General features: G+C 35.4%; 1 pseudogene; it reads left to right on the top strand.

The window, feature by feature from the left end:
- Nucleotides 1-24: 24 nt before the first annotated feature.
- On the top strand, nt 25-939 carry LOC119518104 (annotated as a pseudogene).
- Nucleotides 940-12,177: the final 11,238 nt, after the last annotated feature.

Here is a 12,177-nt window from a genome sequence, read left to right on the forward strand (position 1 = left end):
GTAATCTGGACTCACATTAACCTCATGGAAAATCAGAACAATGTCACTGAATTTGTCTTCTTGGGCCTGTGGGAGAATAAGCAAATTGAGCTACTTTTCTGTTTCTTGTTCCTGCTCTGTTACTTGGCTGTCCTTAAGGGGAACCTCATCATCTTACTCACAATCACCTGCAGCCACCTAATCAAACAATCAATGTACTACTTTCTCAGCCATCTCTCACTCATGGACCTCTCCTTTACCTCTGTTGTAGTTCCTTGGCTAATCATAGACTTAGCTTCAGAGAGAAAAATTATTTCCTATAACAACTGTATGATCCAGCTCTTCACCTTCCACATGCTGGGAGGTGTAGAAATATTAGTCTTGGTGTCCACGACTTTTGATCTCTATGTTGCCATTGTCAAGCCCCTGCACTACATGGTCATCATGAACTGGCAGAGGTGTAAAATACTGATCATCATGGCTTGGGTCATAGGTTTTTGGCACTCTTTTGCTCTAATGTTCATAGTCCTCAATTTACCTTTTTGTGGCCCTAATCAGATCAATCACTGCATGCATGAAGTGAAGTCTCTTCTAAAACTGGTCTGCAGAGATATTCATGTTTCTAGCATCTTTATTATTTTCAATTCAGGGGTTTCAGGGGCTTTTATTTTTCCTTTGCTGGTGCTTCTTACATATTCATATTGTAAAATCTTAGAACACACACCTCTGTAGCATGACACAAAGCTCTCAACCTGTAGCTCTCACATAATGGTTGTAGCTTTGTTTTTTGTGCCCGGTATCTATATTTATTTTATACCTGTTGAAAGTGAGATAAAGAACAAGGAAATCTCTGTGTTTTATGCTGTGATTGCCCCCATGCTGAATCCATTCATCTATACACTGAGAAATATGGAGATAAAAATTGCATTGCAAAAAGTTTGGCCAGAAGTGGTACATTGAGAATTAAAGATAATAAGTGATGTTCATTGTAATTCCCATCCTGTGTCCCTAGTGTAGTTATTATTAAGGTCAGTGTAGAATGAAGTTAAGCTTTCTTTGGGAATTGGACTACATGATTTCTGAGATTGTAGGAGCCAAAAATACAAATTTCTATTATTCATATAGCAACATGCTCTTCAGTGGGACAATTGCCCCAGGTATGTCCTATCTTAGTTGAAGAAATTAAGAAATGTCTCTCTAAATTTCATCATTAATCCAATCACTCCACTCTTCAAAGTTTTAAAAGGAAGAATATTTTCCTTGGAAAAAATCCAACCTTCCCTCTTGTTAATCAGAAATATCCCCAATTTGGCTCATATCCAGTTTGCTCATCTTAGAAATTACTGCTTTGGAGAAAATTATGATGTTGCACCACAATAATAGATTTTCACATCAAATCTACCTGCATCTGTAATTGGCCTTGCCAATTTTTATCTATGTTTCTAGGCAATTTCCCACATTTTGATTGCTCTCATTTTTGGAGTGTGTTTGAAATTTGGATCGTATTATGTTTTCTAAAGACACTGTAAGATTATATTAACTAACATACATGAAGCTTTAGCATGGCATATGACATAATAGACACATGTTGTCTTTTCTGCTCCTCTACCTTTTTATTTTGTTTTCCTTGGCTTAGATGATTTAAACTGTCTATACATTACTCCTCTGCATTTTCCAAACTGATCTCTCACCTTTAGGTTTTGTTTTTTTTTTTTTTTTTTGCTCTCTCTCTTCTAAGGATGATTCTTCCCCTAGATTTGAGGGTTATGTTTGCATATAATTTGCACTACTTCTTCTATGCTGTGTTCCAGGAGAATTTTGCATACTTATCAACAGACCAGAATTATAGGCATGCTTCAGAAATATTGTGAATTTGGTTCAAAAAGATCCTAATAAAGTGAATATCACAATAAAGTGTGCAATATGAGTTTTTTAGTCTCCCAGTGCATATAAATTTATATTTGCACTCTACTGTATTCTCTTAAGTGTTCAATAGCATTAGGTCTAAATAAATGTACATATCTTAACTGACAATACTATATGGCTAAAAATGCTAACCATCATCTAATCCTTCAACAAGTCCAAATCTCTTTGCTGTTGTTGGGTCATGCTTGAGGTTGAAGACTGCTGACTGATTAGGGTGGTGGTTGCTGAAGTTGATGTGGTTTTGGCAATTTCTTAAAATAAGACAATATAAAGTTGGCTACATCAGTTGGCTCTTTCACAAAAGACTTCTCTGTAGCATGTGATGCTGTTTGATAGCATTTTACCCACAGCAGAATTTCTTTCAAAGCTGAAGTCAGTCATCTCCAAATCTGCTGCTGCTTTATCAACTAAGTTTATGTTATATTCTAAATCCTTTCTTGTAATTTTAAAAGTGTTCACAACATCTCTGGTAGGAGTCAATTCCATCTTAAGAAACAACTTTGCTCATTCATAAACTGCAACTCCTCATTTGTTAATATTTTAATGTGAGATTGCAGCACTTCATTCACATCTTCAGGTTCCATTTCAAATTCTAGTTCTCTTGCTGTTTCTACCCCAATTGCAGTTACTACATCAGCTGTGTCTTGAACCCCTCAAAGTCATTTATAAGGGTTGGAATCTTCTTCCAAATCCCTGTCAGTGTTGATACCTCCTCCTATGAATCATGAATGATCTTAATGTCATCTAGAATGGTGAATCCTTTTCAGAAGGTTTTCAATTTACTTTTCCCAGATCTATCAGAGGAATCACTGATATATAGTAATGGAAATATACTTATTAAATAAAAATATGTGAAATTCAAAATAACTCTTTTATCCCTAGGTTGCAGAAAGGATGTTGTAGTAGCAGACATGAAAACAACAGTAATCTCATTGCATATCTCCATCAGAGCTGCTGGATGGCCAGATGCATTGTTAATGAGCCGTAACATTTTGAAAGAAGCTTTCTTTTCTGCATAGCAGGTCTCAATCATGGGCATAATTTATTCAGTAAGCCATGTTGTAAAAAGGTATGCTATCATTCAGCTTTGTTTTCCCATTGGTAGACCACAGGCAGAGTAGATTTAGCATAATTCTAAAGGGCCTTAGGATTTTCAGAATGATAAGTTACCATTGGCTTTATTTTAAAATTGCCAGATGCATTAAACTCTAACAAGAGCATCAACCTGTCTTTGAAGCTTTGAAACAAGGCATTGAATTTCCCTCTCTAGTCTTTGATAGCATCTTCTTCCAATATGAGGCTGTTCCATCTATCTTGGAAATCTGTTGTTTAGTACAGCCACTTTTAATGTTTATCTTAGGTTGATCTTCTAATTAACTTAATGCTCCTCATCATAAGCTGCTTCTTCACCTTGTACTTTTATATGATAAAGAAGGCTTCTTTCCACGACCTCATGAACCAACCTCTGCTAGTTTCAAACTTTTTTTCTCTGCAGCCTCTTCACGTCTGTCATAGAATTGAAGAGAGTTAGTCCCTTGATCTGGATTAGGCTTTGGCTTAAGTTAATGTGGCTGCTTTGATCTTCTATCCATATTACAAAATCTTTCTCCATATCAGAAATAAGGTTGTTTGGCTCTCATGTGTTCACTGGAGTAGCATATTTAATTTCTTTCAGGACCTTGTCCTTTGCATTAACAAATTAGCTAACAATTTTGCCCAAGAGGCCTGACTTTTGGCCTGTTTTCACATTTGACATGCCTTCCTCACTAAACTTAATCTTTTCTAGCTTTTGATCTAAATTGAGAGGTATGCTACTCTTCCTTTCTCTTGAACATGGAGATGCCATTTTAGGGTTTTTAATTGGCCTAAATTCAATATTGTTGCATTTCAAGGAATAGGGAGGCCTGTAGAGAAGGATAGAAATGGGGATCATGGTCAGCAGAACCATCAAAGCACATGCTACTATTATCAATAAGTTAGCCATCTTATACGGGTGCAATTCATGGTGCCCCAAAACAATTACTGTAAGTAATACTGAATATCACTGACCAAGATCACCATAACAGATATAATAAAGTGAAAATGTTTGAAAAATTGCAATGATTACCCAAATGTAGCACAGAGACTGAAAGTAGCTGCATGCTGTTGGAAAACTTGTACTAATAGACTTGCTCAATGCTGAGTTGCCACAAATCTTCAATTTAAATAATGCAATAACTGCAAAGCATGTTAAAATTAAGTGCAATCTTCAATTTAAAAAATGTAATAATTGCAAAGCACATTAAAATTACATGCCTATAATTGCTTTTTCCCCTGTGTTTTTATTGCTAATAAAATAGAATGTATTAAGTTGTAATCACTAACGATGAGATAAAACTGGATTACTTTGGGTCCTAATACAATATTACTTCCTTGTAAGAAGAGGGAAATTAGAACACAGGGATTTTGGTGAGTCTTAATATAATACGACTTCTATGTAAGAAGAGGGAAATAACACAGAAACAGAAAAAAGGGAAGATTTCCATGTAAAGATGGAGACAGAAATGGGAGTGACATATGTACAAGCCAGGGAACACCAAGTATTGACAGCAAACGCCAGAAGCTCAAGGAGGCAAGGAAACAATCTCTCTTATAGGTTTCTGAGGGAGCATGGCCCTGCTGACTAATTAATTTTGGACTGCTAGCACCCAAACTGTTAGACAACAAAATTCTGTTGCTTGAAGCCACAAAACTAAAACAATTATATGACAGCTACATGTTGAGAGTACTTTGCATCACACAGCAGATGAGTATGCTCCAAGATTGTACAGCATGAGTATGTAAGAAGTCATCAGAACAAGAAAAAATGCAACCACCATCACTGAATTTAAAATATTGAATGTACTAATGATGCAAATATCTGTGTATTCCAGCTTTAAAAGAAGCTCCACATCACACATGTAGTGTTTGATCTTATTAGGGCCACAGTAATGTAAATTGAAGATCATGAGCAGTAGAGCAACAGAGTGCAAAAACACACACTTCAGGCCAAGAAGGTTGGTCAAAAGCCATGGACAAGAATGTGAATACTCCCCATTTGTCAGCATCACTGAATTTAAAATATCGAATGTACTAATGATGCAAATATCTGTGTATTCCAGTTTTAAAAGAAGCTCCACATCACACATGTAGTGTTTGATCTTATTAGGGCCACAGTAATGTAAATTGAAGATCATGAACAGTAGAGCAACAGAATGCAAAAACACACACTTCAGGCCAAGAAGGTTGGTCAAAAGCCATGGACAAGAATGTGAATACTCCCCATTTGTCAGCAAGTAAAGAGAGAAATGCTGGGTCATACAATTGTTGTAGGAAATGTTTTTTATCTCTCTGTAACTAAGTCTCTGGTTAGCCAGAAATCTACACTGAAGGTAAAGGAGAGGTTCAAGAGGAGAGGTGGCAGACAAAATAGTACATAATTAATATAATCTATGTGAACAGTTTTAAATTATATATATGTGTGTGTATATATATATATACACATATATATAGAATAATCCCAATAAAATATATATATAGAATAATCCCAATGAAGAAAATGAGCATTACCATCAATTCCCCTCCAGGTTTTTCTGATTTCCCCCTTTGTAAATCTATCTTCCAGCCTGTTTTGATTTCCTAGCTTCTAAAACAAATATCATACAATGTGTTGGCTTAACAACAGGAATATATTGGCTCATGGTTTCTGACACTAGAAGGCTTATGTTCTCCAGGGATCAGTATCTTCTTGCTGCCTACCAACTTAGAGTTACCAGGCTTTTTAGTCACAGAGCAATGCACATGGCAGCATCACCTGCTCTCTCTGCTGGGTTCCATTGACATCTAGCTTTTTACTTCTGTAGTTTCTCTTTCTGTGCCCAACTGGCTTTACTATAAGTTCAGCCATATTGTATTAAGGATCCCCCCCCCCCCCTTTCAGTTTGGACACAGCTTAACTAATATCTTCAAAGGTCCTATTTACAAATGGGTTAACACCTACAGCACCAGGGGTTGAGAATTGAAACTTCTTTTGTGAAGAATGCAATTTAATCCCCAACACCATTCTCCCACTAATACTCAGGAAAACACTGATCTGCTTTCTGGTACCTTGGGCTAATTTTCATTTCTAGAATACTGTAAATGGAAGCATATATTATGAACAACTCTCTGGCTTGGAATTGTTTCTATCTCAAATTATATATCCTGAGTTCATACGTACCACATATGTATCAATAGTTCTTTCATTTTAATTGTTGAAGAATATTCTGGTATTTGAAAATCCCATATATTTTTCCGTACATGGACTTTTTGTTGTGTCCATATTATGGCTATCACTAATAAAGCTGCCTCATCATTAATGAAAAAATTTTTATATGAACAGATACTTGCATCACTTTGGGTAAATGTACAGCAGTAGGATGTCTGGTCAAAGGGGACATGTATATTCAAATTCTTAAGGAATTTCCAAAATTTTATCAAAAATGGCTGTGCCATTTGATGTCTGCCTAGCAATGCATGAGCATCTGGTGGCTCCACACACTTGCCATTGATTGATAATGTTAGTCTGCAATTGTAGGCATTCTAGTGAGTAGGTCAAAGTACACTTGCAGTTTTAATTTGTGTTTATGTAATGAATAATGATGTCTAGAATATTGTCATTATTGTCATGTACTTATTTTTATGTGTGTATGATATATGATAAAGTATTTGTCCAAAACATTTGTTCCATTTTTATTGAACTGTTCCTTTATCTTTCTTATAGAAGTTTGAGACATGTTATATGTTCTGGATAGTAGTTCTTTAATAGCTATATGGTTTTCAAATTATTTTCTCTGAGTGTAACTTACTTATTCATTCTTTTAACAATCTTATTCTCATATCACCAGTTTTCATTTTGATAAATTCCAATTTATCATTTTTTTGTTATTTAAGGATCATCTTTTCATATTGTACCTAACAACTCTTCACAAATGCAAGGTCATGGAGATTTCACCCTGTGTTGTACTCTAAATAGTTTACTTTTCATCATCTGTATGGATATCTATGATCCATTGTGAATGAAATTCTGTAAAGAAAACAGTTGATAGGCTTATTTTCATTACGGTGGGTCCAATGTGGGTGATGGCCCATTTAACAGTTAAAAATAACAGAACAACAGAACCAAATATGATTTTTATATATATATTGATTTTATTGAGATTGCTTAGGTGAAAGAGATTGTCTAGGAGACATTTAGTAAAATAAAATGTTCTGGGAAAGATGATGTTTTAAGGTGAGAGGAAAGAATGAACTACTTATTGTTATGATTGCTTTGAAATGTCTTGGATATATTGTGACAGCAAACACAGGGTTCTTTCAGTCTTTGAAGACCTGTAATAGCCTAGATGTGTCTAAATATGTCCTATCAATTGATATGTAGGGACAGATATAGGCTTGAGGAAAAAGGAATGTGATAGGAAGACTGTGACCCAGGCAGCAAGTAATATAGAATTAGGTAACTCACAGTTTACTTTGGCCTCCAATCTATGCTTTAGCAAACCTCCCCAGCAAGATTTCTACACCTCTTTCTGACTGTGTTGGGGCTTAAGTAATGTGCATGTGTAATTTGAGTGTTCGTAAGCTAGGCTAAGGTATCCCTGAAAAAAAATTTAGTATGGTGGACTTTAAATTTCTTAAAAAAGTCACATTAATGGAAAGACTTTCTTAAAGTACACCTTTATGATCCAAAATATGTCTTAATTTTTCTGTTCTTACACTCATATGCTGAACAAATCAATTTTTCAAGTTCACCATACATTTATTTGACATGTTTTACCAACATCTGTCATAGAGTTCCAGGCTGGGAAATGAAAGCTAGAAAGGTTTACTATGAAATAGATAAGTATTCTTAGTTCAAGAGATTACAGGTTTGGGCTTAATAGATAATTTCATCTTATTTTCAATCAGCTAAATTCTGTGGCACCTTAGAACCAAAATAAAACTAATTTTAATAAAAGATGAATGTTTTGTTTCAAAGCATTCTCTCTTATGAGATAGAACTTTCCTTTACCATCCTTAAAACCCCAAAAGTCTCCCATATCATACACACAGAAACACTCTTATCATACACTTAGTTACACACAAACACACAAACACACACCAGTGTGTGTGCAACTCCACCTTTCTGTACTTCTCCACCTTTCTGTACTTGAACAAATGTCATACTCCTTGGAAAAATGGCATATTAAACCAAGTCAAAGAGAACTATTGATATATTAGAGCTAAATTTCCTTTGGAAGGAACAAAACAATTTTCCTTACATTCCACAGACTTCCAAGGCTCCAAGTGAAAAGAGGTCATTAATTTGACCCCAGCATGTGAAACACCCAAAAAGATTTTCCTTGTACTACAGATAACATTACTACTTCTCTGCTGTTTCCCAGGCCTTGCCCTGGCTGTTGGATGGGAGTAATTCAATGAAGGTAGCACTGTGAGGAAGCAATGCAATCACTTAGTTGAGAAAAGGAAAATGCCTTGTGGGAGTTTGAAGCTTTTATGCACCCCAGAAAAGGCCATGTTCTTTTCTTTCCTTGCAATTTTATTGCAGTCATCCTAGGTGTACAATCAGTTTTTTCGCAGTATCATCATATAGTAGTACAGTCAATTTTTGAACATTTTCATTACTCCAAAAGTAATTAAAATAAGCACAAAAATAAAAGTTAAAAAGAACACCCCAAAACAACCCATTTCCCCCACCCCCATTATTCATTTACTTTTTTTGTCCCCATTTTTCGACAAAAGAGATTCTCTGGGGGTGACTCTTAGGCACAATTATGAGTAGGCTTAGCCTCTCCTTTGCAGTAACAGGCTTCCTAAGAGCAAGCCACAAGATCAAGTGTTCAGCTTACTAAATTGGTAGTTCCCAATGTTTGTAATAATATAAGGAATTCCCCAGTTGAGTAAATTTAATATTTTCACATTTTCCCCCAGTCTTTCAAGGGGGCATTTTGAATACTTTTTTTATATTCTGCCCAAATTAATCTGGGATGTATCAGGGCTTCACACTAACCTGTACAAACAAACCACATCTCACACCCTACTTAATGTTCCATGCAATTAAGAACCATGTTCTTTGAATGCATTCTTGTGGTTATAGACCTCCTGTGGGTGGGGCTCTTCGATTAGATTACTTCAATTGAATTGTGACTTGCCTCATTCAGTGTTGGTCTTAATTCTCCAGCTGGAGTCTTTTATAAAAGGATAAACAAATACAGAAGCTAAGATTGAAATTCAGAGAAACACCAACAGAAGTTTAGAGAAAAAGCCACGGACAGAGAAACCAGAAGCAGAAGCAAAAACCCAGGAGAGAACGATGATCAGATGTCACCATGTGCCTTGTTGTCTGACAGAGGAGGCCAAGCTCACTGGTAACTGGTCTTCCAAGAAGGTATTCTTCTACTGATGCCTTAAATTGGACATTTTCATGGCCTTGGAATTGTAAACTAGTAAATAATAAATCCCCATTGTAATGGCCAACCCATTTCTGATATATTTCATTCCAGCAATTTTAGCAAACCAAAACATGCCTCAACAGGAAGAATTATATAGTGAAATCAGAAGTAAAGCACAGAGCTGGGAATGCATTATGTGATTTTAAGATGTAGGTGAGTGCTAATTGGAAGACTAATAACAATGTGATGCAGAAAATAACTTAAAGGATAATCAAGGGTGTGGGGTGTGGGTGATAATCTGCTGGGTTTTCATTTCCTCCCCGAGAGACGCTTGGAGAGATAGGCTAAAGTTTTGGATCCTTCAGATGTCACTTATTTGTTATTCATACATAATTATGAATGGCATAAGGGGATGCTCCACATATGTGAGAAGTATGTATGAATAAATAAAAAGAGAGAATAGTATCATTTACTTGATATAGTGAGATCTTATTTTCTCTTAGGCAGATTTCTGGGGAAAAGGGAGACACAGAAAAAGAGAAAGACATAAGATTACTTTCTGGCACAGTCAAATTAGTAAAATACACTTCAGAAAAAAGAAACACCTGTTATTATGTTAAATAGAGTAAAAGAACATACCAAATTAGGTCACAATCACAAGACCAGGTGTTAGGTTTTGAACATATATTTTGGAGGAAAACAATTCACATTCAACAGTCACTTATTATAGATCAAAAATATGAAACTCTTAAGGATAAAATCTTTCCTAATGGGTTCAAGACATGGACATTAAAACTATAGAATGATGCTAAATAGAGAGAAATTTTGTTCCCATGGATTTGACATCTCAACCTTATTAACATTTAAACTCTTTTCATATTATCCTATGGGTCAATGTAATCCTGAACATAATCCAAATAAGTATTATTTTCATGTATTTACAAACTTATTTTAATATTTATGGGGAAATGCAATAGACCTATATTATCCTGATACTTTACAAAATTAAAAATTGAAGAATATACAATACTTGATATTAAGGTATTTTATATAGCCACAGTGATCAAAATGGTGTGGGGTTTCCATAAAGATAAACAACTTGTCAATGGAATAGATTAGAATGTGTAGCTGTCTACCTGAACATATATCCTTAAATCTCAGTAAGGTATGTACGCTATCAGCAGACAAAGGATAAATTTTCAATAAATGATGCTGGAACAATTATATAATCTATACCACACTCATTACACAAAATTAATTCAAAATGTATGTGAGAACTGTACCTAAAATGTAGAAGTACCAATATTTTGAACAAAACGGGGGTGAAAATCTATCTGACCTTGAATTAGATCAAAATGCCTAAATATGCTACCAAATTGAAGTTTATTTAAAAAGAGATAAATTAACCTCATCAAAATTAAAACTTTTGGGGCAACAAATGTTGAAATGACTAGATGTGATTTCAGGTTCGAGTTTTCAATCTACCCCACTGCACATGAGGCCCCTGCAGATGTGTATCTATCCAGGTATGTGTTTGTGTAGGAAGGATGGTTAAAGGTAGGAACAGCTATTTTCCTCTGTGTATTAATACTGGAGAACTTGATTAGAGTGACCAACCTCAGGCATTATGTTGAAGTGGGTGACCAAATGCTGTGTCCTTATGTCCTTCATTTGAAGCACTAGAATACATCATTTACTAAGGGGTCATTAATTTTCAAAGAATGGAAGCAAGCATTAAACTTAGAAATGCCATTCTATTTCATTTAAATAAGGAAACAAAATCGTGCTCTATGCTTCAAATCTGTTTGAGCTGTTTATTAGACTCACAAAGTTTCCTTGTCTTTATATCAATAATAGAGCTCATCGTATTTCAGAACATGCATTGTTGTTAGGAGTAATTGATGAAAGAAATTTAATGTGCTCAATAGTTTCTCAATAAATCATTGTTATTTCCTTTTGTTAAGAATGTTGATCTGAACCAGATAGGTCTTGAAGTTCCAAATAGATGAGAAACACTTTAATGTAAAATTTGTGTGTGGAAGAGAGGGAAGAGCTAATTACAATTTGTGCATTTAGGGTTGAGACTCTACAATCTGCACCAAAGTAGTGACATAGGAGAAAGAGTCACGTGGCAAACAGAATGAAAGCCTTGCTGTACTTTGAGTGCTGATTTTTTCTGAAATTTTCATTAAATTCTCATGTAATGATGTCCTTTGTGCCCAGATACACATACAAAGGAAATTTTTTCTCTTTTTTCTTTTATTTCCTTTCCCTTTCCATCCCCAACTGTATCTGCCAGCAGTCTTTGTCCCTGGTCAAACATATAACCTGGATCCAGCCATGATCCTGTAGGTCACTGGTTTTATTAATCTATCTTCTTCTATACGTCTAGGATATTCTTGATAATGATCCATGTTTGGATTGTGATGGCTGTCTTTAGTTTTCTTTGTACTTCTTAATGTCAGATGTCCCAGTTAGCTAAACTAATACCAATCCAGGCTACATTATCTTTCCTCCTTTCTTCAGAAAGCATGCTTAAAACAGAGCAGGCAGTCTTCTGAACTGCTCTGGATCTGACTGCAGAATTTTGGGGCCTCCAGAGAATCAGTGCCTGAGCCAGGCCAAGTCAAAGTTGGTAAAGAAATTCCCAAAGGCATAAGGGATGTTGCCTTGGACAGCAGCTTAGGGACATTTGGCAAGGATCTGGTTTGATGTGTCCTGGGAATATAATTCCTGAGAGCTATCAGAAACATTAATTTTAGCATTGTCACAAATGTTTACTTTCTGCTCATCCAGACCAAATACATTTTAAGCATAAAATAGA

This window comes from Choloepus didactylus, chromosome 21, assembly GCF_015220235.1.
Source record: "Choloepus didactylus isolate mChoDid1 chromosome 21, mChoDid1.pri, whole genome shotgun sequence".
NCBI classification, from domain to species: domain Eukaryota; kingdom Metazoa; phylum Chordata; class Mammalia; order Pilosa; family Megalonychidae; genus Choloepus; species Choloepus didactylus.